We start from the raw sequence: 21,265 nt of genomic DNA, 5'->3' as shown, positions 1-21,265 counted from the left end.
GATAATTACAAAGTGCAACATTGTTTATCTTTTGGAGATTTAAATATCCCACTTTGGCCCTACTGACCATTAGGCACCTGGTATAGCAAGTCCTGTTTCATGCCTCTCCTTTTCTTGGAAGCTTTGGATTTAAATCATTAAGGTGCAGTCAAGGCCAAGTTGAAGCACACAGCCTGCTCAGTATTATCTCCAAAGACTAAACTCTAGCCCCAAACCCCTTCAAAGTACAGCCGGCTGGACCTTCTTCTCCTTTATGTGGAAGTGTCCTTCTGCAATGACCTTCTTCCGCCTTCTCTTAGGGAGAGTCAGTGCTCACTTGCTTCCTTTACGTTCTTCTCAGGGAAAGGAGGACAATTCCCCTTCACCACTTCTTTTTTTCTTCAAAATTTAACAGGAATGTTGAGGGTCTCTTTTCCTTATTTTTCACCTGTACTCACATTTCCTCTCGTATACGGCTTGTCCTGTACATATTTTTCCCTCTATTTGGTCTATAAACTTTTTCACACAGGGTTTGTGTTTTGAAGGCTGGGTTTTCCCAGGAGAAAATCCGGAGCATCATAGCCCATTCCTCTGGGGATCATGCTACATATTTATTAGATTATGTTAATTCAGTTCAGTGTTCCAAGGTCTCTCCAATCATCTCTTCCATGACACTGCAAGTGTGTAGGGCATGAAACAGGAATACCGCTCTCTGTATAATTTTCTCTTTTCCAAAGGTACCTTCTGTTATATGTGATACCATTAGTCCTCCACATTGTCGCTGCCAGCGTGACATAGCCCCTGTCACTGTCTTAACTAGACATAAATTAATAGTTTAAAATTGAACTTTAGTTCAAGATAGGTATGAAAATATTTCATGCTTCATTAAATGATGTGTTCACTCATATTATACATTGCATTATTATAATAAATGTATTTAATGGTGTCCCTAGATGGAATCTTTTTAAAAAAAACTAATCTAAGCTGTGTTTACTTCAAGTGATAATGTTAAGGATCGAATTACTTTCTTCAAACTAATAGTACCTGAATATTTTGACCCAAGTCATTGCATATTTGAAACATTAGTAGGAATTTGGAAAACATGACAAGAAACTACTTTTTCTTATCTAATCTAGATTTTAAATATTAAATTAATGTCCCTTTAAGTGCTATTCTAATTAGAAATGAATCCTTCATTTTAATTCTTAGAATCCAATATTATTTTTCAAAATCCATCTTTTCATTTTTAGGTCAAGCTGACTATGTAAGGTTTGATTTGCTTTCAAACCTTAAAAGTCTTTAACATTATGGGAGAATCAATCCTAGGAAAATATGAAAGATGCCTTCAGAGGGCAAGGAAAATTGAAGAATTTTTAAGTGTACAAAGCAGATGGGGTTTAATTGGAAAAGCCACCCTGTGGAGATGTGCAGCTGACAATTCAAAGGGAACTTCAGGAAGAAGAAACTGTTACCCATGGAGCGCCAAAAGTCTCCCAGGATCAGAGACACTCTGGCTTGGGAGCAAGCATGGTCCCTGGGGCAACTGGCAAGGTAATTAATTAAAGTGGCGTGTCTCTGTTGTACTGGAATAAAGCTTTGGATCACAAGCTGGAGACTTTCAAATAAATGAAGGACTTGCCTTAGGGAACTCCCAGGACTAGCTTGGTAACTTACCGAAGAGAAAGAAGTAGGGCAATGCCCTAGTCAAGTGCCAGTTATAAATTAGGTACTCAGTTTCCTTAAAGAGATCAAAGAACAGTGAGAAGCCTCTATTTAAATAATAAACATTCCAATAGAAACCAAAATAGATGTGTTTTAAAACTTGGATAAAAAAGCCAATCATCCTAATACAAATTCCAGAAGTCTTAAAGAAAATATTAGTATAGTTGACTTTATCATCTTGACTAACTATATCATTAGATTAAAAAAAAAAACAAAACAAAACTGGGAACTAGGGAAGCAGACAGGCTAAGTGTAGATTGACATCTGTTCCCTTCCTCCAAACTCAACCCTCAGTCTCACCCCCAGCTCTACACCAGACCGTGTGTTGCACCCTCCTCCCACTCCCTGCCCCTATCACCAGTAGATCACACAGATCTTCCCTGGGATCCTGTTTTCCCTCACTTTATTCCAGCCTCCAATACCATCAGGGATTCTGCAGGAACCTAAGCCTTTCCTGAACAGGGAAGCAGGTAGCCTAACTGAAGATCTTCTCATTCCTCTTCTCGCCTCCCACTCCAGTCCCCCAGTCTTAACTCATGCTCTGTGGCAGATCAAAACAATCTTTGGATACCATCTTGAAATAAAGTTTAGTTTTAAACTATTGATTTCTGTCTTGTGCAAATAGTGACACGGACTGATGCCACACAGTCACATAAGGTAACAGACCACCTACTATGGCCTTGCCTCCCTCCCGTATAAGTGACCTTTTCGAATATGATGAAGGTCTTTAAAGAGGAAATAAATGTGTATCTTAAAGGAATCTATGAAAATCTAAACAAACAGTGGGAGGAGATGAATAAAATAGTTCAAGACCTAAAGAGGAAATAGAATGAATGATTAAACCAACAGAGGGAAACATTGAAATGAAGGAACAAAATGGGGTCCTTTGGGGTGCCAGTCCTTTAGACCCCTTCAAGGTTCAGTGGAGACACTACAGCTGACGAAGGAAAGGAACTAAGGGGACCTGGGGGAAGACAGTTAACTCACAGGCAATTTCTCCTCGGCATGTCTCTTTACTGTTCTCTCTTCCTGGTACTCTATTCTAACTCTTCTGTCCTGTCTATAATTTCTTAGCTCTAATTCTCTGTCTCAATCCTAATTTCAATTCCAATTCTCTGCTATATTCATTTCCTATCTCTGCTACTTACTGGGGTGCTTTTGCTTCTGTTCCTGCTTCTGTCTGTTCCCACTTCTCCTTCTCTCTTTGTTCTTACCCAGCTACATAGTCCCACATAACCTTGTGGGCATAGGTAGCCAGGCAACCCACACAAACAAACAAGGGAAGTTTATGGCCCTTTGTCCATTAGCATTTTGTCAAATGTTAGTAAACTTCAATGTTAGCAAGCTCTTAAGTTTGATGCTTTTCAGAAGCACCAGTGGAGGTTTGTCTTCCTCTGATCTGTAGGTGGATGGTTAATTATTTTTCCTGAGAGTAAGAAACAAGCAGTAAATCTCCTGAACAAAAGTTATCAGTAAACTGAGGTGGAGTGAGGTGAGGAGTTAGAGGTCTTTGAATACAAGGTTATTTTTAGGTCATCACTTTCCTTATCTATAAGTTAGATAAAACCAAGGCATGCTAATTTTTTTCTATCATCTATGTGAGCAGCTATGACAACTTTGGCCGTGTAGTAATTCTATGTCCTTAGATATCTGGGAATGTCTCAAATCAAATGCTTGTTCTGAGTCCCTAAACATTGACCAAATGCCTGTCAATAAGGATAATTTCAGGAAGACGGGTCTCTATGTTTACATAGGAGAGAGGAGCAAAGACCTGAGAGTGGAAAACAGGTTTCTTGACTGTGTGACTGTCTTCACACATAGCTCAAATAGTGCTGAACTGTAGGAGTTAAACCCCGAATCTGTAACACAAGTGGAATAGCTACAGCAAGAAATCTTACAACAAGAAACAGCCACTTTATTTATAAGGCAATAATGCCAACATGCCTTTCATCTTAGTTTAAACATCCAACAACAACAAAGAAAAAAACTTGGCTCTGCTGAGTAGCCTCATGAAAAGACGACTGAGTAATTACTGTAAAATGTTGCAGCTTGTGGCAGGAACTCAAACAAGAAACTCAGAAACAAGCCTTGCAAATGAAGTCCAAGATATGGAAGAGAGAGTCCAAGTCATTGAAGGCGAGACAGAAGAAACAGTCAAAGAAAATAATAAATCTAAAAGAATTCTAGCACAAAACATCCAGGAAATATAGGATATTGTGAAAAAACAAACCTAAAAATAATAGGAATAGAGGAAGAAGAAGAAACCCAGGTCAACTACACAGAAAATATTTTCATCAGAGTCATAGATGAAATTCTCTCTAAATCAGGATATGTACAAAGAAACATAGACAATACCAAATAGACTGTACCAGAAAAGAATGTCATCATCACACATAATTACCAAAATAATAAACATACAGAATGAAGAGGGAATATTAAAAGCTGCAAGGAAAAAAACTAAAAACAAACAAACAAACAAAAGCAAGTAATACATAAAAACAGTCTATTAGAATTACACCTGACTTTTCAATGGAGACTCTAAAACCCAGAAGAGCCTGGACAGCATCCTACAAACTCTATGAGACTACAGATATCAGTCCAGGCTACTATACTCAAGAAAACTTTCAATCACAAAACTAGGAGAAACTAAGTTATTACATGATATAAAACAAATTTAAGCAACTTCTATCTACAAACCCAACCACACAGAAGACACTGGAAGGAAAACTCCAACCTAAAGAAGTTAACCACACTCAAGCAAACCACAAAGAATAAGAAATCCCAGAACAGCAGATCAAAGGAGAAAACACACACACACACACACACACACACACACACACACACACCAAGCAACACACATTAAAACAAAATAACAGGAATCAACAAACTTGTTAATTGATAACTCTCAGCATCCTTAATCTCAATTCCATAATTAGCAGATACAGACTAACAGAATAGATGCAAAACAGAATCCACCCTTCTGCTCTATCCAGGAAACACACCTTAAGATCAAGCATGGATATCATCTCAGGGTAAATACATAGAAAAAAAAATTCCAAGCAAATGGACCCCACCAAAAAAAGTTACTGTAACATATTTAATATATAACAAAAGAGTCTTTAAGCCAAAACTAATCAGGAGAGATAGAGAAGGATTCTACGTACTCAGAAAAGGAAAAATTCACCAAGAAGACATTGCAATGCTATGAATTAAACACAAGTGCACCCAGTTCTTAAAAGAAACCCTACTATGGGTAAAATGCATATTGACCCTTACATGGTGGCCGTGGGTGGCTTCCATGCCCCACTCTCATCAGGTGGTCAGGTCATCCAGCCAAAACTGAACAGAGAATATACAGAACTAACTAACAGAGGCTGTGACTCAAATGTACAGAACATTTCACCCAAACACAGAAGAATATCACCTCTCAGAACCTCATGGAACCTTCTGCAAAATAGAACATACTTGGACACAAAGCAAGTCCCAACAGATACAAGGAAATTGACATAACATCCTACGTCCTACCTGACCACCACAGATCAAACCTGGATATCAACAACAGAAAGCTTATAAAACAATGGAAACTGAGCAACTCAGTACCAAATGAAAAATTATTAATAAATAAATTAATAAAAATTGAAAATTTCTAGAATTGTATGAACATGAATTCACAACATGTCTAAACTTATGGGTTACATTAAAGGTAGTTCTAAGAGGCAAGTTCATAGCACTAAATGTCTACATTCAAAACAAGAGAAAAACTGGAGAGATCTCATACTAGTAACTTAATAGCACACCCATTCATTGGTATCTTGCTTATGATCTAACAAAATTAGGCTTTCCTGAAAAATCAGAGTGCAAAGCTAGCCACACTAGTCAGACAGACAGGCCAGACAGTGGTGGTACATACCTTTAATCCCAGCAGCCACATTAGCTAACCATAGAGGTCGCATGGTGATGGTGCACATCTTTAATGCAAGCACTAGAGAGAAATATAAGGAAGGATGAGTCAGAAACATGTTCTCTTTTCAGTCTGAAGATTTCATAGAGATAAGCACTATCTAGTGGATTGGCTGCTTTGCTTTTCTGATCTTCAGTTTGAACCCCAATATTTGTCTCTGGGTTTTTATTATTCATAATACACACCCAAAAGCTCTAGAACAAGAATCAACCACAACCAAAAGGAGTAGAAAGCAAGTACTAATCAAATCAAGGTTGAAATCAATAAAACAGAAACAGAAATTAAACAATTGGTTCCTTGAAAAAATTAATAAGACTGACAAATTCCTACCAAAATTAACTAAAGGGCATACATAGAACATCCAAATTTACAAAATTAGAAATGAAAGGGGACATAACAACAGACACTGAGGAAATTATGAGAATTCTTACTTTAAAAACCTATACTACATCAATTTGAAAAATCTAAGCGAAATCAAAAATTTCCCATATATAAGCAAATTATCAAAGTTAATTCAAAATCAGATAATCAATTTAAATAGACGTAAAACCCCTAGAGGAATAGAGTCAGTAATTAAAATTCTATCATCCATAAAAAAGTTCCAGGGTCAGATCATATTATTGCCGAATTCAACCACACTTTCAAAGAGGAGTTAATGCCAATATTCATCAATTGTTCCACAACATAGAAACAGAAGGGATGAACAATGCCCAATTCATTTACAAGGTCACACTTACCTGTAATATCCAAACCACATAAACACCCAAAAAAGAAAGGGAATTACAGACCAATTTTCTTTATAAACAAAGATGTAAATAAGTATTCAATAAAATACTTACAAACCAAATCCAAGACCACATGAAAAAAAATCACCCACCATTCACAAACAGGCTTCAGGCTTCAACCTAGGGATGTAGTGATGCTTCAACTTTCATAAACTGATAAATTTAATGCAGCAAATAAACAAACTGAAAGGCAAAAATCACAAGATCATTTCATTAAATGTAGAGTAGGCCTTTGACAAAATTCAGCACTCCTTCATGAAAAAAGTTCTAGAAATATTAGGACTATTATAGTCATATACCTCTACATAAAGGTAGTTTACAATGATTACATAATCAACTTAAATGAAAAGAAACTTAAAGTAATTCCACTAAAATCAGGAACAAGACATCTTACCTATACATATTTGATATAGTACTTGCAATCTTCAGTAAATACCCGAAAAAAATCAAGGGGCTACAAAATGGACAGGAAGCAATCAAAGTAACTTTATTTGTAAATGACATAATAGCCTGTGCAAGTGGCCCTAAAACCTTCACCTGGGAACTCCTATAGCTGACAAATACTTTCAGCAAATTAGGCTCCACACACACCAAATCCACCCCCAGACCGCATGCTGGGAGAAGGACATATGTTCTCCATACCAGTCCAACCCATGCATCCACTTGTCTCCATTGCACTCAAGCCGTACCTAACCTCTAATCCCAACTGCATTCACACATACTCTCTCCTTCTCCAACCACCTCTCCCCATACCAGAAAGAAGACTAAACCAAAAGTCCATATGACCAAATCTAATAGCATAAATACAAGCATTGTTAAAGTTCAAGGCAGTATCTTCCCCCGAAGTCGTGAGTCATGCAGAAATGCTTGGCCATTGAAAATTACCTAGGTTCACTCCCAGAACACATATTTTCAAACAGCAATGCTGGTGTAGGATTTGTTGCTTTCATTGGTTGAATAGAGACTGCCTTGACCTTTAGATAAGGCAAAAACATAGGTAGGCGGGAAAGACAGAACTGGATGCTGGGAAGAAGGACAGACAAGCAGACACCATGAATCTTTCCGAGATGGACAGATATAGGTTAGAATCTCTCCCGGTAAGCCACGACCTTGTGGTGACACAGAGATTATTAGAAATGGGTTAGATCAAGCTGGGAGAGTTAGCCAATTAGAGGCTAGAGCTAATGACCGGGCAGTGATTTAATTAATACAATTTCTCTGTAATTATTTTGGGGATATAAACTAGCCGGGTGGTGGGAGCTCGCTTTTTCATACTGCACAATGCAAGTCTTTGTGCAAGGTATAGTTCACCTAGACTAGCATACCCAGGAAACCTATCTGCCATAATCGAAGAAGAAAAACTGTCCATAATATAAATATTCTAAAAAGAAAATTATGTCCAACAAACTAAATCTAAGGAAAATATAAGAAGTACAATTTCAGGATGAAAAGAAGAATGAAAATAGCCAAGAAACTGAAGGAAAAGAATATGAAGCCATAACTATCAAAATACCAAGTACCACTGAGAATACAAACAATAATACCACTAATTAGAAAAAAAATGATTGTAGTCAAATGACTGCATTCAATAATAACTTCAAATAGTAATGGCCTCAATTCTCCAATCAAAATACATGAGCTAACCAAATGAGTTAAGAGGCAAAATCCATCTATTGGTTGTCTATAAGAAACACATAATAGATCTAAAGAAATGCACCACCATAAAGTAAAAGGATGGAAAAAAATTACTGCAGTCAAATGAGACCAGGAAGCAAGCAACTTCCTAATACCCAACAAAATTAGGAATTTTGTTCCTAATACCCAACAAAAGAGACTTCACACTAATCAAAATTCAATAAGAAAAGGAGAACTGTAATAAAATAACTTGTTATAAGCAAAAGAAGATTTATATGCTCATCTGGATGATTTACCATGTTCTTTGCAGGCCATGAGAATGCAAAGTGATAAGCTCAAAGTACAGAGAGAGAAAGATTTTTTTTACCCAGGAAGAGAGTCACTTAATAGTGAAGAACAGATATAGCCATTTCAGACAAGCAAAGGACGGGAGAAGTCCTCACCACTACAAGAAACACTAAAGGAACTCTCAGAAGTAAAGGAAAGACAGTAAACAAAGGCACAGGAAGAATAAATCTCACTACCAAATATAAATGAATGAGAATGCAGAATGCATTTGTAATAGCTGCACATAAGTCCCTTTAAACACTAACATGCCAAGGACATGTCGAGATAGCAACAAATGCAGATATGTTCATGTAATCAACAAAGGAAGAAGTCAAATTCTGGCATCAACTACTGAAGAGTCTATAGGAGCTGAAGCCAACTGACGGACTGGCATACTCTGCCCTGGTGTCAGTCATTACAATGACATCTCACTCCCCCTCATTACAGTGCCTCTCTGTTCTTCTCTAGACTATAGCTGAGCTTCCGTAATTGTACCTTAAGTAGAGTCGGATACGGTTAACCACCACTCTTTTGGTTCTTCTCTATCACTAGAGACTAAACTGTGTTGATAGCTGTGAGTTGTAAGAAGATGGCAGCAATTGTCGTTTATGAAAAACGATTAACATGTAAAAAGATTAATGTCGTTGATACCAAAATTTTTTACACAGATAATTATAGCATCAGTTTTTCATTTGGCCTTCTTCATTTTCATGTATTGTTCACAACTTGATTTAGCTTAGCTTCAGTAGAAGGATATTTGTAATTTGGAATGTTGAAACAACTTTTTACAAGCTTTTCAATAATTTTAGTTCTAAAACAAGTTAGTTTGTCGCTATAGATACCAGAAAAATATTTTTAGCAAATAAGACGGCAAATTAAAATGACAAAAGACAGGTCAGGTCCTGTTTGGAATATCGGGGTTATAATGAACACGTGGTATAAAGAGAAAGGGGCAAAAAGGAGAAAGGAAAAAGGAGAGAGGGAGATGGGGAGGGAGAGAGAGGCAGGCAGGCAGATAGACAGACAAATGGGGTGGAAGAGAAAAATCTTACTTTTGGTCCAAACATCCACTGATTTAATAACATTCCATGACAGCTGAAAAGTTGACTACTTTTAGAGTCCATTGGAATCAAATCACGACCAGGTTGTAAGCGAAAAATCTGACTTTCACATCCTCCCAAGAGTTCTAGGAAACAGACATCCTTAAGCACAGACCCTGTCAGAAGCAGCCGGCAGACAACAGTAGATTTCCAACCTCCATCTTCCCCCCATGGCTTTTCTCTCTATATTAAACAGTGCTGACTGTCCAGCTAAGAGGACCAACATGGAGTATTAATGTTTATTCCCAGGATCATTTTGGGGGGACTTGACACTAAAATTGTCTCGTGGACTGTGATAATTAACACTATCATTATCGCCGTTACTTTTCTTGCAGCAACCTTGGGCCAAACAGGCTCGTCGTGAATTTTATATGAACCCACAGCTCTAAGCTTCTAAGTGAGGCTTGGCTAGCCCACTCAGTAACTGATGTCTTGGGTCACTTCTCTAATGCTCTCTGATTACACTTTCTCCTGGCTGCTAGTAAGCCAAACGTCTAGGTAGGCATAACTATCCCTCTGCGATTAGGAGCTCCACAACACAGAAGCAGAATCAAGCCTGGGCGTGGCGACCTCATTGCCGCTGTTCTTCCCTGCAAATCACGTAATTTCTTGTTCCGTACTCGTCTTGTGCTTTTGCTATTTAATAGCACTGGCAAATTAATCACCGGGATTATTAAAAAAGCCAGGGTGTTTAAGTGGTTGCCTGTTATTAGAATCAAACTCAACTAATAAAAATGCTTCCTTTTCAGAAAGAAATGCTTCCCCCCCCAAGGAATTTTAAGAGGTTCTCTTTCTTATCAAGTTCTTTTCAAATTTTGGCAGATTGACTAGTCCTGATTCTGACTGTTGACCCAACACCTAATTGTATCCTGTAGCTTGAGCAACACGAGGCAAAAGACTTGATCCAACCTCAGACAAGAGACATTTCGCGCAACTGCGCAGTGTTCCAACCTTCAGGATCCGGTTGCCCATCTAAATCAAATTATTCCTTTCTATGTTTGACCTCAACTGAAACAGCCAGAATTTTGCTTTCCTTTTAACCATTCTGGGAGCTCCACAGAATTTCTCCTGTGTCTTTTCAAAGTGAAAAGTGTACTGAATGTTCCATTGAGAACGGGGCCTGCATGAGACTCCTCGGTGAGTCTCACGGGAGATCTGCACACATAGTCCTTTGGGACCACCGGGAAGTGTGAGAAGCTTCAGTATTTCACCACAAAGTTCTTTGGTCAATATTTCAGGTGGGCAATCTTACGAAAATTGTCTGGATCCTGGCATCTGTGCTGCAGAGATTCTTGATTTCCCAAATATTAAAACAGGAGAATAGCTAAACATAGAAATACCAGAGTTATATGACTGAAAAGGCTAGTCCAAGATAGGTCAGTTTTCTGAGTTGTCCTGGGATTGAGCTAGCCTTTCTTCTTTTTTCCCTTAATATATCCCCATTCTATGTACTAGCCCTTTTGAGGAGGGGACTCCAAGCAGCTTCCATAACATGACACAGAGACTTAGTAGTTCTTAAAGATCAATCCAGGTCAGCACATTTCTGATTAGCTCTTTTAATTTAAAATAACCTGTTTCTCTTTATCTCCCTTTGCCCCCAGGGCTTATTACCTTTCTTACTTCTGTATATCTTACTTTCACAGCTTCTCTGTGTTTGGCTGGCTAGCATCTTCCTCCTCCTCCTTCTCTGCTTTCTCCAAATTTTTTTTGAACCTAGAGTTCTCTTATTTATTCTCTCTCCCTGCTATTCCCACCTATCCTTTCTCTGCCTAGCTATTGCCCATTCAACTCTATTAGACCAATCAGGTACCTTAGGCAGGCAAGGTGAAACAGAGGGAACACATCTTTACATAAGTAGGCACACATCCTTACATCATTTAACAAATGTTGCATAAGCAGAAGTAACACAGCTTTCACAGTTTAAGTAGTATTCTGCGGCATAAACAAATATAATAATGCATTTTTGCCCAATTAAAATAATATTCTATAACATTACCTCAGCAAGCCACAGTTACATCCTCAAATTTCAAGGTCTAAATTCCCACTTTGGATGCTTGTTTCCTTCTAGAATGCCCTGCTTCCTATTCACAGAGATCCTAATCCAGGATGTAGGCATTCTAACCTAGGGCTAAAGGAAGAGGATTGGTCTTGTGGGAAAAAAAAAATGTGGTCCCTAAAAAAAGTGAAGAGCTAAACAAAGTCGATATATTTAATGTCAAGGTAGAAGGCTTAGCTCTAGACTACAGTCAATGTAGTCAATAGCAGGTAGACACACCTGAGCATGGCTTGGTCTCTTACAGACCCATCTCCAGTTCTTCTGCCCCAAGGTTGAGCATCCAGTGCTGGAGATTATTTTTCATTTCAATCTTCGCAGCTATTTAGCAATAGAAGAGAGTACATCCTGAGCCAAATGTTTTATCTTGCTTGAAAATTAACTCATGTTTCCCTCATATTTTAATTGAATAGTGTGAGTTAAAGGTAGAGATTCATTTATTATATACAAATATTCTAGAAATGTGTTGATTGTTTTCTCCATTTGTGTGATCTGGCTGTTTCATTGAAACTCAGATGACTGTGTGCATGGAACCATTTCTGAGCGCCTGTGTTTCACTCTCTGTTGCTCCTTCCATCACCTTTCATATGTATTGATTAATCAACTGGGAGTGATCCTTAAAATTCTGTCTCAAAGTTTTGCTTGGTTTACTTTTGGGTTTTGATTTGTTTCAACAGGATTTCAGTTCCTTTGCTTTTCTACACAAACTTCAGAATCACCTTGGCAAATTCTGCAAAGCAAGAACATGCTATAATCATAAATGGGAATTAGTTAGACACATGCTGCCCTCTCTGTGGGGAGCTAACATCTAACCCCACTGGAGGTTTCCAAGCAAAGGCTGTCTTAAGTTTGCAAATTTTCGTTAGTTTGGATTTAATCTCCCTGAGCAGTGTTTTCAACATGGCATTCATGTGTTGCTGGTGAGCTTCAGGCACACACTCCACCAACTAATGCTGCTTTTAAAGTCTTTTTGGAAATGTGTGTCTTCGCTGCCCCTGCTACAGCAAGCTGCATCCCGACACCAGCTCTCCTCTAACGTCTCAACTTGCTCTAGTTTGCTGACCCTTTACAGCCACCATTTTTACAAAGAAAATGGAAACATTTCAGTGACCAAGTTCTGAGTCTGCCTTTAGAGAATAAAGTGAATAAATGCTCGTATATGGAGGACCACACGTGCTGTACCCGTATTGATCGTTGCTCGTAGAACCACTGCTCAGAAATTATTGGTGACAATGTTCTCTGGAAAGATGCTACCACTCTTCAACAGTCATCAAAGTTTGACTAACTACTTAGAATTTCATGTGCTGTTTTCATCCATTTCTAAGGAAGAGAAATTCATATGATTGATGTTACACCCAAGGAGGTAATATCTTTTCTTTAGTCTTCCCAGGTCTTTGAAAAGTAATGTTAAAATTCTAATTAAAAAGTGATAAGTGTGTGTGTGTGTGTGTGTGTGTGTGTGTGTGTGTAGGAATAGGTAACTGTGGCATTTGAGCTTATATTAAATTAAGCCCAAGGGTCTATGCTTGTGGTTGAGCAAAGAAAGGTTTGTTTATTTTACCCTGAATAATATACAATTTCAGTTGATGGGCATAGTAACTATCCTAAGTCTAAGTTGAATACCATGTAAAACACACTGAATTACGTTAGGAGACTTGCCTTTGTCTGCTACTGCTGAAGCCAACTCCATGTAGTTAAATTCCTTGAAATGAACTTGCTATCATGCAAGGGAAGATATTTGTAGCTTTCTAGTTTCCAGTGATTTTATTCTGAATTATGGCTAGTATTTTATATTATTTTTAATATGTAGGCCACTTTATCGTATATAATTTAAAATTGCTGTAAAGAAAGATGATTTGACAATTTCAGATTCTTGTTAAAGTGGTTCATAAATATTACCAAATTGTATTATATTATATTAGAATTATATATTTATATATAATCATAATATTGTATAAATATATAAGATAGGTAGAAGACAGACAGCTGTTACAGCTAAGCAGTTGTTGCTTTTTAATGACAGGAAGTACTCAGAAGTGGTTTATGAAATTATAAAACTTTTAAGTTGAGGATAAAATAGAAGTTCAAACCATTGATTTATTAGTACTAGAATGAATATTTACAGGTGTCAGGTGCCTAGTCAAGCTTCTTTTAAGGGTGACTTTAATCACATGCTTCAATAATCCATTAAAGAGGAAATAAAATCATATCATTCTTCAAGATGTATAATAAGTTGCCCATGATAATCTTGGGTGAATGCTATAGGTCCTCCACTGAATCCCTAAAGGTGACTATAAGATGTTACTTATCAGCTGGGAGGTGTTGGTGAATGCCTTTAATCTCAGCACTCGGGAGGCAGAGGCAGGCGGATCTCTGTGATCTTGAGGCCAGCCTGATCTACAAGAGCTAGTTCTAGGACAGGCACCAAAGCTATACAGAGAAACCCTGTCTCAAAAACACAAAGCAACAACAAAATGTTACTTATTGCAGCCACATTGCATTTTCTGTTTAAGCAATTAATTCTCAACATTTGCCAAAATGTCTGATTCACTTTAGAAGACCCAGGCCCACAAGGGTGGCATTGTTGCCTGGATGGGTTCTAGACTGTATCAGAAAGCTACACAGTAGTTCCGGTGTGCAAACAAACAAGAAGTATTCTTCCATAGTGTTTACTTCTAGTCCCTGCTGGAGTTCCTGCCAACTTCTCTAGATGATGACCTCTAACCTGTAAGGTGAAAGAAATCCTCTCCTCGGCCTCATTACTTCTGATGACGGTGTCTGTCACAGCCCCAGAAACTAAAACAATATGCCTTTTAGAAGGATGAATCAGCCCATATGTGTAATTTTGATGTTCTTTGCTATTCATTTGAGCTACTATAGTAACTCAATAATCTAAGAAGAGTATTTTATTTAGGGCTATTATATTTTCATGAACATATATGTAGTCTTGAAAGCGGTTTTAGAAACTCGGTGACAAGTATACTGTATAAACTTACACACGCTTTGTTTACTAAATGTGAACTATTGATTCATTAAAGGACTCAGTCACTTGGATCAAAGCTACTATCAGCATGAAAACGTGAATTGATGACACATTCCATTTGTTCAAGTTTAAAAATTTGTTTATTGTTTTTTTCTAACTTCTTTTTTAAATTTTTTTATTCTTTTATTAATTTATAAAAGTTTCCACTTCCGCTTCTCCTCCCAATACTCTCCCATTCTCCCCACTCCCTCTCCTCCTCCCTCGCCAGCCCTAAGAGCAGTCAGTGTTTCCTGCCCTGTGGGAAGTTCAAGATTCTCCCCCCTCCCTCCAGGTCTAGGAAGGTGAGCATCCAAACTGACTAGGATCCCAAAAATCCAGAACATGCAGAGGAAACAAATCCCAGTGCCATTATCAATGGCTTCTCAGACAGTTGCCGTGCCATCCACATTCAGAGAATCCGGTTTGATCACATGCTCGTTCAGTCCCAGTCCAGCTGTCCTTGGTGAACTCTCATTAGATCAGTCCCCTTATATCAGTGGGTGAACGCACTCCTCACAGTCCTGCCTTTCGTGTTCATGTTCTCCCTCCTTCTGCTTTTCATTTGGACCTTGGGGGCTCAGTCCAGTGCTCCAATGTGGGTCTCTGTCTCAATTTCCATTCATCATCGGGTGAAGGTTCCCTCTGATCCTGCCTTCCTTGCTCACCTTCTCCCTCCTTCTGCTTCTCATTTGGACCTAGGGAGTTAAGTCCAGTGTTGCAATGTGGGTCTCTGTCTCTATCTCCATCCATCGCCAGATGAAGGTTCTATGGTGATATGCAAAATATTCATCAGTATGGCTATGGGACAAGGCCAGTTCAGGCACCCTCTCCTCTGCTGCCCAGGGAACAATCTGGGGATCTCTCCTTAGACCTGGGAACCCCTCTAGAATCAAGTCTCTTGTAAACCCTAAATGGCTCCCTTAGTTGAGATATATACTTCCCTGCTCCCATATCCATCCTTCCTCCCTCCCTCCATCCCATTCCCCCAAGCTTTCCCCAAACCTCCCATACTCCCTTCTCTCTAACCCTCACCCTTCCATCCACTCCCGCCCCTGTGCACCCAAAGTTGCCTGGCACTCTTGTCTACTTCCAATCTCCAGGAGGAAAACTACATGATTTTCTTCAGGTTTACATTCTTATTTAGCTTCTCTAGGATCACGAATAATAGGTGCAAAGACCTTTAATTATGGCTAGAATCCATTTATGAGTGAGTACATACCATATTCCTCTTTTTGGGTCTGGGTTATCTCACTCAGTAAAGCATTTTCTTTCAATCCATTTGCATTCAAAATTCAAGATGTCATTGTTTTTTTACCGCTGAGTAAAACTCTAATGTATATATGTTTCACACCTTCTTTAACCATTCTTCTATTGAGGGGCACCTAGGTTGTTTCCAGGTTCTGACTATTACAAATAGTGCTGCTATGAACATAGTTGAACAAATGCTTTTGTGGTATGATAGGGCATCTCTTGGGTATATTCCCAAGAATGGAATTGCTGGGTCCTGAGGGAGGTTGACTCCCAGTTTCCTGAGAAACCGCTACACTGATTTCCACAGTGGCTGCACAAGTTTGCATTCCCACCAACAATGGATGAGTGCTCCCCTCACGCCACATCCTCTCCAGCATAGGCTATCATTGGTGTTTTTGAGTTTAGCTATTCTGACCGGTGTAAAATGGTGTTTCATAGTTGTTTTGATTTGCATTTCCCTGATCGCTAAGGATGTTGAGCATGGCCTTAAGTGTCTTCTGGCTATTCGAAGTTCTTCTGTTGTGAATTCTCTGTTCAGTTCAGTATCCCATTTTTTAATTGGGTTAATTAGAGTTTTAGTATCTAGTTTCTTGAGTTCGTTGTCTATTTTGGAGATCAGACCTTTGTCCGATGAGGGGTTGGTGAAGATCTTCTCCCAGTTGGAAGGTAGCCTTTTGGTCTTACTGACAGTGTCCTTTGCTTTACAGAAGTTCCTCAGTTTCAGGAGGTCCCATTTATTCATTGATTCTCTTATTGTCTGTGCTACTGGGGTTCTACCTAGGCAGTGGTCTCCTAGGTAGTACTCTTGTAGACTACTTCCCACTTTCTCTTCTATCAGGATGAAAGTGGTCAGGTTAATGTTGAGGTCTTGAATCCATTTGGACTTGAGTTTTGAGCATGGTGATAGATAGGGCACTACTTTCATTCTTCTACAGGTTGACATCCAGTTATGCCAGCACTATTTGTTAAAGATGCTTTCCTTCGTCCACTGAATACCTTTAGCTCCATTGTCAAAAATCAAGTTTTCATAGGTTTGTGGGTTAATATCTGGGTCATCTATTCGATTCCATAGGTCGACTTCTCTGTTCTTATGCCAATACCAAGCTGTTTTCAATATTGTAGCTCTGTAATAGAGTTTGAAGTCAGGGATGGTTATACCTCCAGAAGTTCCTTTACTGTATAAGATTGTTTTGGCTATCCTGGGTTTTTTGTTTTTCCATATAAAGTTGATTATTGTTCTCTCAAGGTCTGTGAAGAATTTTGATGGGATTTTGATGGGGATTGCATTGAATCTATTGATTGCTTTTGGTAGAATTGCCATTTTTACTATGTTGATCCTCCCAATCCAAGAGCAGGGGAGATCTTTCCATTTTCTGGTATCCTCTTCAATTTCTTTCTTCAAAGACTTAAAGTTCTTGTCAAATAGGTCTTTCACTTCCTTGGTTATTTATCCCAAGATATTTTATGCTATTTGTGGCTATCATGAAAGGTGATGTTTCTCTGATTTCCCTCCCTGCTTCTTTATCCTTTGTGTATAGGGGGGATAACTGATTTTTTGGAGTTGATCTTGTACCCTGCCACATTACTAACGGTGTTTATCAGCTGTAGGAGTTCTTTGGTAGAGTTTTTGGGTTCTCTTATGTACACTATCATATCATCTGCAAATAATGAGAGTTTAACTTCTTCCTTTCCGATTCAAATCCCATTGATTCTTTTATGTTGTCTATTTGTTATTGCTAGAACTTCAAGCACTATATTGAAGAGGTATTGGGAGAGTGGACAGCCTTGTCGTGTTCCTGATTTCAATGGAATGGCTTTGAGTTTCTCTCCATTCAGTTTGATGTTAGCTGTCGGCTTGCTGTAAATAGTTTTTATTATATTTAGGTATGATCCTTGTATCCCCAATCTCTTCAACACCTTTATCATAAAGGGATGTTGAATTTTGTCAAATGCTTTTTCAGCATCTAATGAAATGATCATATGGTTTTTTTCTTTCATTTTCTTTATATGATGGATTACATTGATAGATCTGCGTATGTTGAACCAGCCCTGCATCTCTGGGATGAAGCCTACTTGATCATAATGGATAATGTTTCTAATGTGTTCTTGGATTAAGTTTGCCAGGATTTTGTTGAGAATTTTTACATCGATGATCATGAGTGAGATTGGCCTGTAATTCTCATTCTTTATTGTGTCTTTATGTAGTTTTGGTATCAGGATAACTGTAGCTTCATAAAAAGAGTTTGGCAATGACCCTTCTGTTTCTATATTGTGAAATACATTAAAAAGTATAGGTATTAGCTCTTCCTGGAAGTTCTGGTAGAATTCTGCATTGAAACCATCTGGTCCTGGCCTTTTTTTGGTAGGGAGGTTTTTGATAACAGTTTCTAATTCTTCACGACTGACAGGTCTATTTAGATTGTTCATCTGATCTTGATTTACCTTTGGTAAATGGTACTTATCAAAAAACCAGTCCATTTCTTGTACATTTTCCAACTTTGTGGCATATAAACTTTCGTAGTAAGGTCTAATGATTCTCTGAATTTCCTCTGTGTCTGTTGTTATGTCCCCCTTTTCATTTCTGATCTTATTAATTTGAGTGTTCTCTCTCTGCCCTTTGATTAGTTTTGCTAGGGGTTTGTCAATCTTGTTGATTTTCTCCAAGAACCAACTCTTTGTTTCATTGACTCTTTGGATTGTTCTCTGTGTTTCTATTTTGTTGATTTCAGCCCTCAATTTGATTATTTCCAGTCTTCTACTTTTCCTAGATGAGTCTGCTTCTTTTTTTTTCTAGAGCTTTCAAGTGTGCTGTTAAGTCTCCAATGTGTGCTTTCTTCGTTTTCCTTAATTGGGCACTTAGTGCTATGAACTTTCCTCTTAGCACTGCTTTCATAGTGTCCCATAGGTTTGAGTATGTTGTGTCTTTATTTTCATTAAATTCAAGGAAGACTTTAATTTCTTTCTTTATTTTTTCCTTGACCCAGGGATGATTGAGTAGCTGACTGTTCAACTTCCATACATTTGTAGGCTTTCTGGTGTTAGAATTGTTATTGAATTCTAACTTTATTCCATGGTGATCCGACAAGACACAGGTGGTTACTAATATTTTTTTGTATCTGTGGAAGTTTGCTTTGTTACCGAGTATGTGGTCAATTTTCGAGAAGGTTCCATGAGCTGCAGAGAAGAAGGTATCTTCTTTCCTATTTGGGTGGAATGTTTTATAGATATCTGTTAAGTCCATTTGATTCATTAGCTCTAGTAATACTCTTATTTCTCTGTTGAGTTTCTGTCTGATTGACCTGTGTCACGGACTGGCTCAGGGGAGCCATTCAGACCATGAGGAAATCAGGGCGAAGGCACAGGAGAAATCAGGATATGGTGAGGAAATTGACAGACAGTCATTCTCAATGTGATTGAGACATGCTGCTGCATCTTTATTCTGACAGTGTGAGGTTTTTATATCTTTTCAAACAAAGAACTTGGTAAAGGCATACATCATCAGATTATAAAATAGAAAAGATCAGCACAAAACAGTTTTACAAAGAGAATCTTTGAAGATGCTTTGGCATGGGTACAAGGACTTTTGCTCCCTCATATTCTGTTAAGTCAGCCCTTTTTCTTATTTTTAGAGAGGCCACTGTTCTTAAGTTAGGCCATCTTTATCAGCTCATACCAGGTGGCTGGCCGGGTTTAGCTAAGTGACCCTGTGTGTCTGGGTGAGAAAGAAGAAGGCTACTATCTTCCTGGGAAAGTTTTCTGCTAGGAAATTTTATGATCTCAACTCTCCTCCCTTTCTGATGCTCAGGTGTTGTTATAAGCCTAGGTTTTCTGGCCATAAGTAAGGCTGCATAGGCCTCCTGTTAAATCACACGTAAATGCCTAATACTGTTTTCCTGTAGAAGGTTTCCAAGGTTTTTCCTAGTAAAATTAACTCCTTTTGTTCCACATCATCAAGGAATTGTCCTAATGATGACCCTGCCAATTCCCAGAACTGGCTACTTCTTTTAAGGCTTTAATGGATAGTGGAGCAGGATTCAAAAACGTCCTCAGCAGTCTTGCTTGTATCCGCAACTGCTTGGAATAGTCTGATCTGTTAGGAATATGTAAAGAACACAAAGAACACACAGATGAGGGAAAAGACACATATTATGGCTCCAAGAACAGTGAAGTCGAGTCAGTACAAATGATTGCCAAGGGACCACCTGGAACACACAGCTCTGAGAAGCACAGATTCCAATCCTCCGACAACACTTGCCTGCCCAGTCAGCATTTCTGCTATACTGGCGTGACAGCCGTGGATGTAGCAGACCTGTCCATTGGTGAGAGAGGTGTGTTGAAGTCTCCTACTATTAGTGTGTGTGGTTTGATGACTGCCTTGAGTTCTAAAAGTTTTTCTTTTACACAAGTGGGTGCTTTTATATTAGGGGCATAGATGTTCAGGATTGAGACTTCCTCCTGATAAATTGTTCCTGTTATGAGTATAAAATGTCCATCTCCATCTCTTCTGATTGATTTTAGTTTGAAGTCAATTTTGTTGGAAATTAGAATGGCCACACACGCTTGTTTCTTAGGTCCGTTTGCTTGAAAAACCTTTTCCCAACCCTTTACTCTGAGTAGATGTCTGTCTTTGTGGTTGAGGTGTGTTTCTTGTAAACAGCAGAATGTTGGATCCTGTTTTCGTATCCAATCTCTTAGTCTGTGCCTTTTTATAGGTGAATTGAGTCCATTAATATTAAGTGATATTAATGACCAGTGGTTGTTGACTCCGGCTATTATTATTTTTTATTTTTGTTTAGTAAAGTTTGTATGCTTCCCTTCTTTGAGTTGTGCTTGTGAAGGGTCGCTAGATGTCTGAGTTATTGTAAGCAGTGTTGGCAATGTTGGATTTCTTGGGTTGCGATTTTCCTTCTATTACTTTCTGTAAGGCTGGATTTGTGGCTATGAATTGTTTAAATTTGTTTTTATCCTGGAATATTTGTTTTCTCCATTGATAGTGAATGATAGCTTGGCTGGGTATAGTAGTCTGGGTTTGCATCCATGTCTCTTAGTTTCTGCACTACCTCTATCCAGGACCTTCTGGCTTTCATGGTTTCCATAGAGAAGTCCGGTGTAAGTCTGATAGGTTTACCTTTATAAGTTACTTGACCTTTTTCCTTTGCAGCTCTTAATATTCTTTCTTTAATCTGTATGTTTTGTGTTTTGATTATTATTTGGCGAGGGTTTTTTTTTATCAAGTCTATTCGGTGTTCTGTATGCTTCTTGAACCTTCATAGGAATATTGTTCTTTAGGTTGGGAAAGTTTTCTTCTGTAATTTTGTTGAATATATTTTCTGGGCCTTTGATCTGCAGTTCTTCTCCTTCTTCAATCCCTATTATTCTTAGATTTGGTTTTTTTATTGTGTCCCAGATTTCTTGAATGTTTTGTGATGA

This window comes from Myodes glareolus, chromosome 11 (assembly GCF_982192425.1).
Source record: "Myodes glareolus chromosome 11, mMyoGla1.1, whole genome shotgun sequence".
Lineage (NCBI taxonomy): Eukaryota > Metazoa > Chordata > Mammalia > Rodentia > Cricetidae > Myodes > Myodes glareolus.
The sequence above is the reverse complement of the archived record's forward strand: the minus strand, read 5'-3'. Positions refer to the sequence as shown.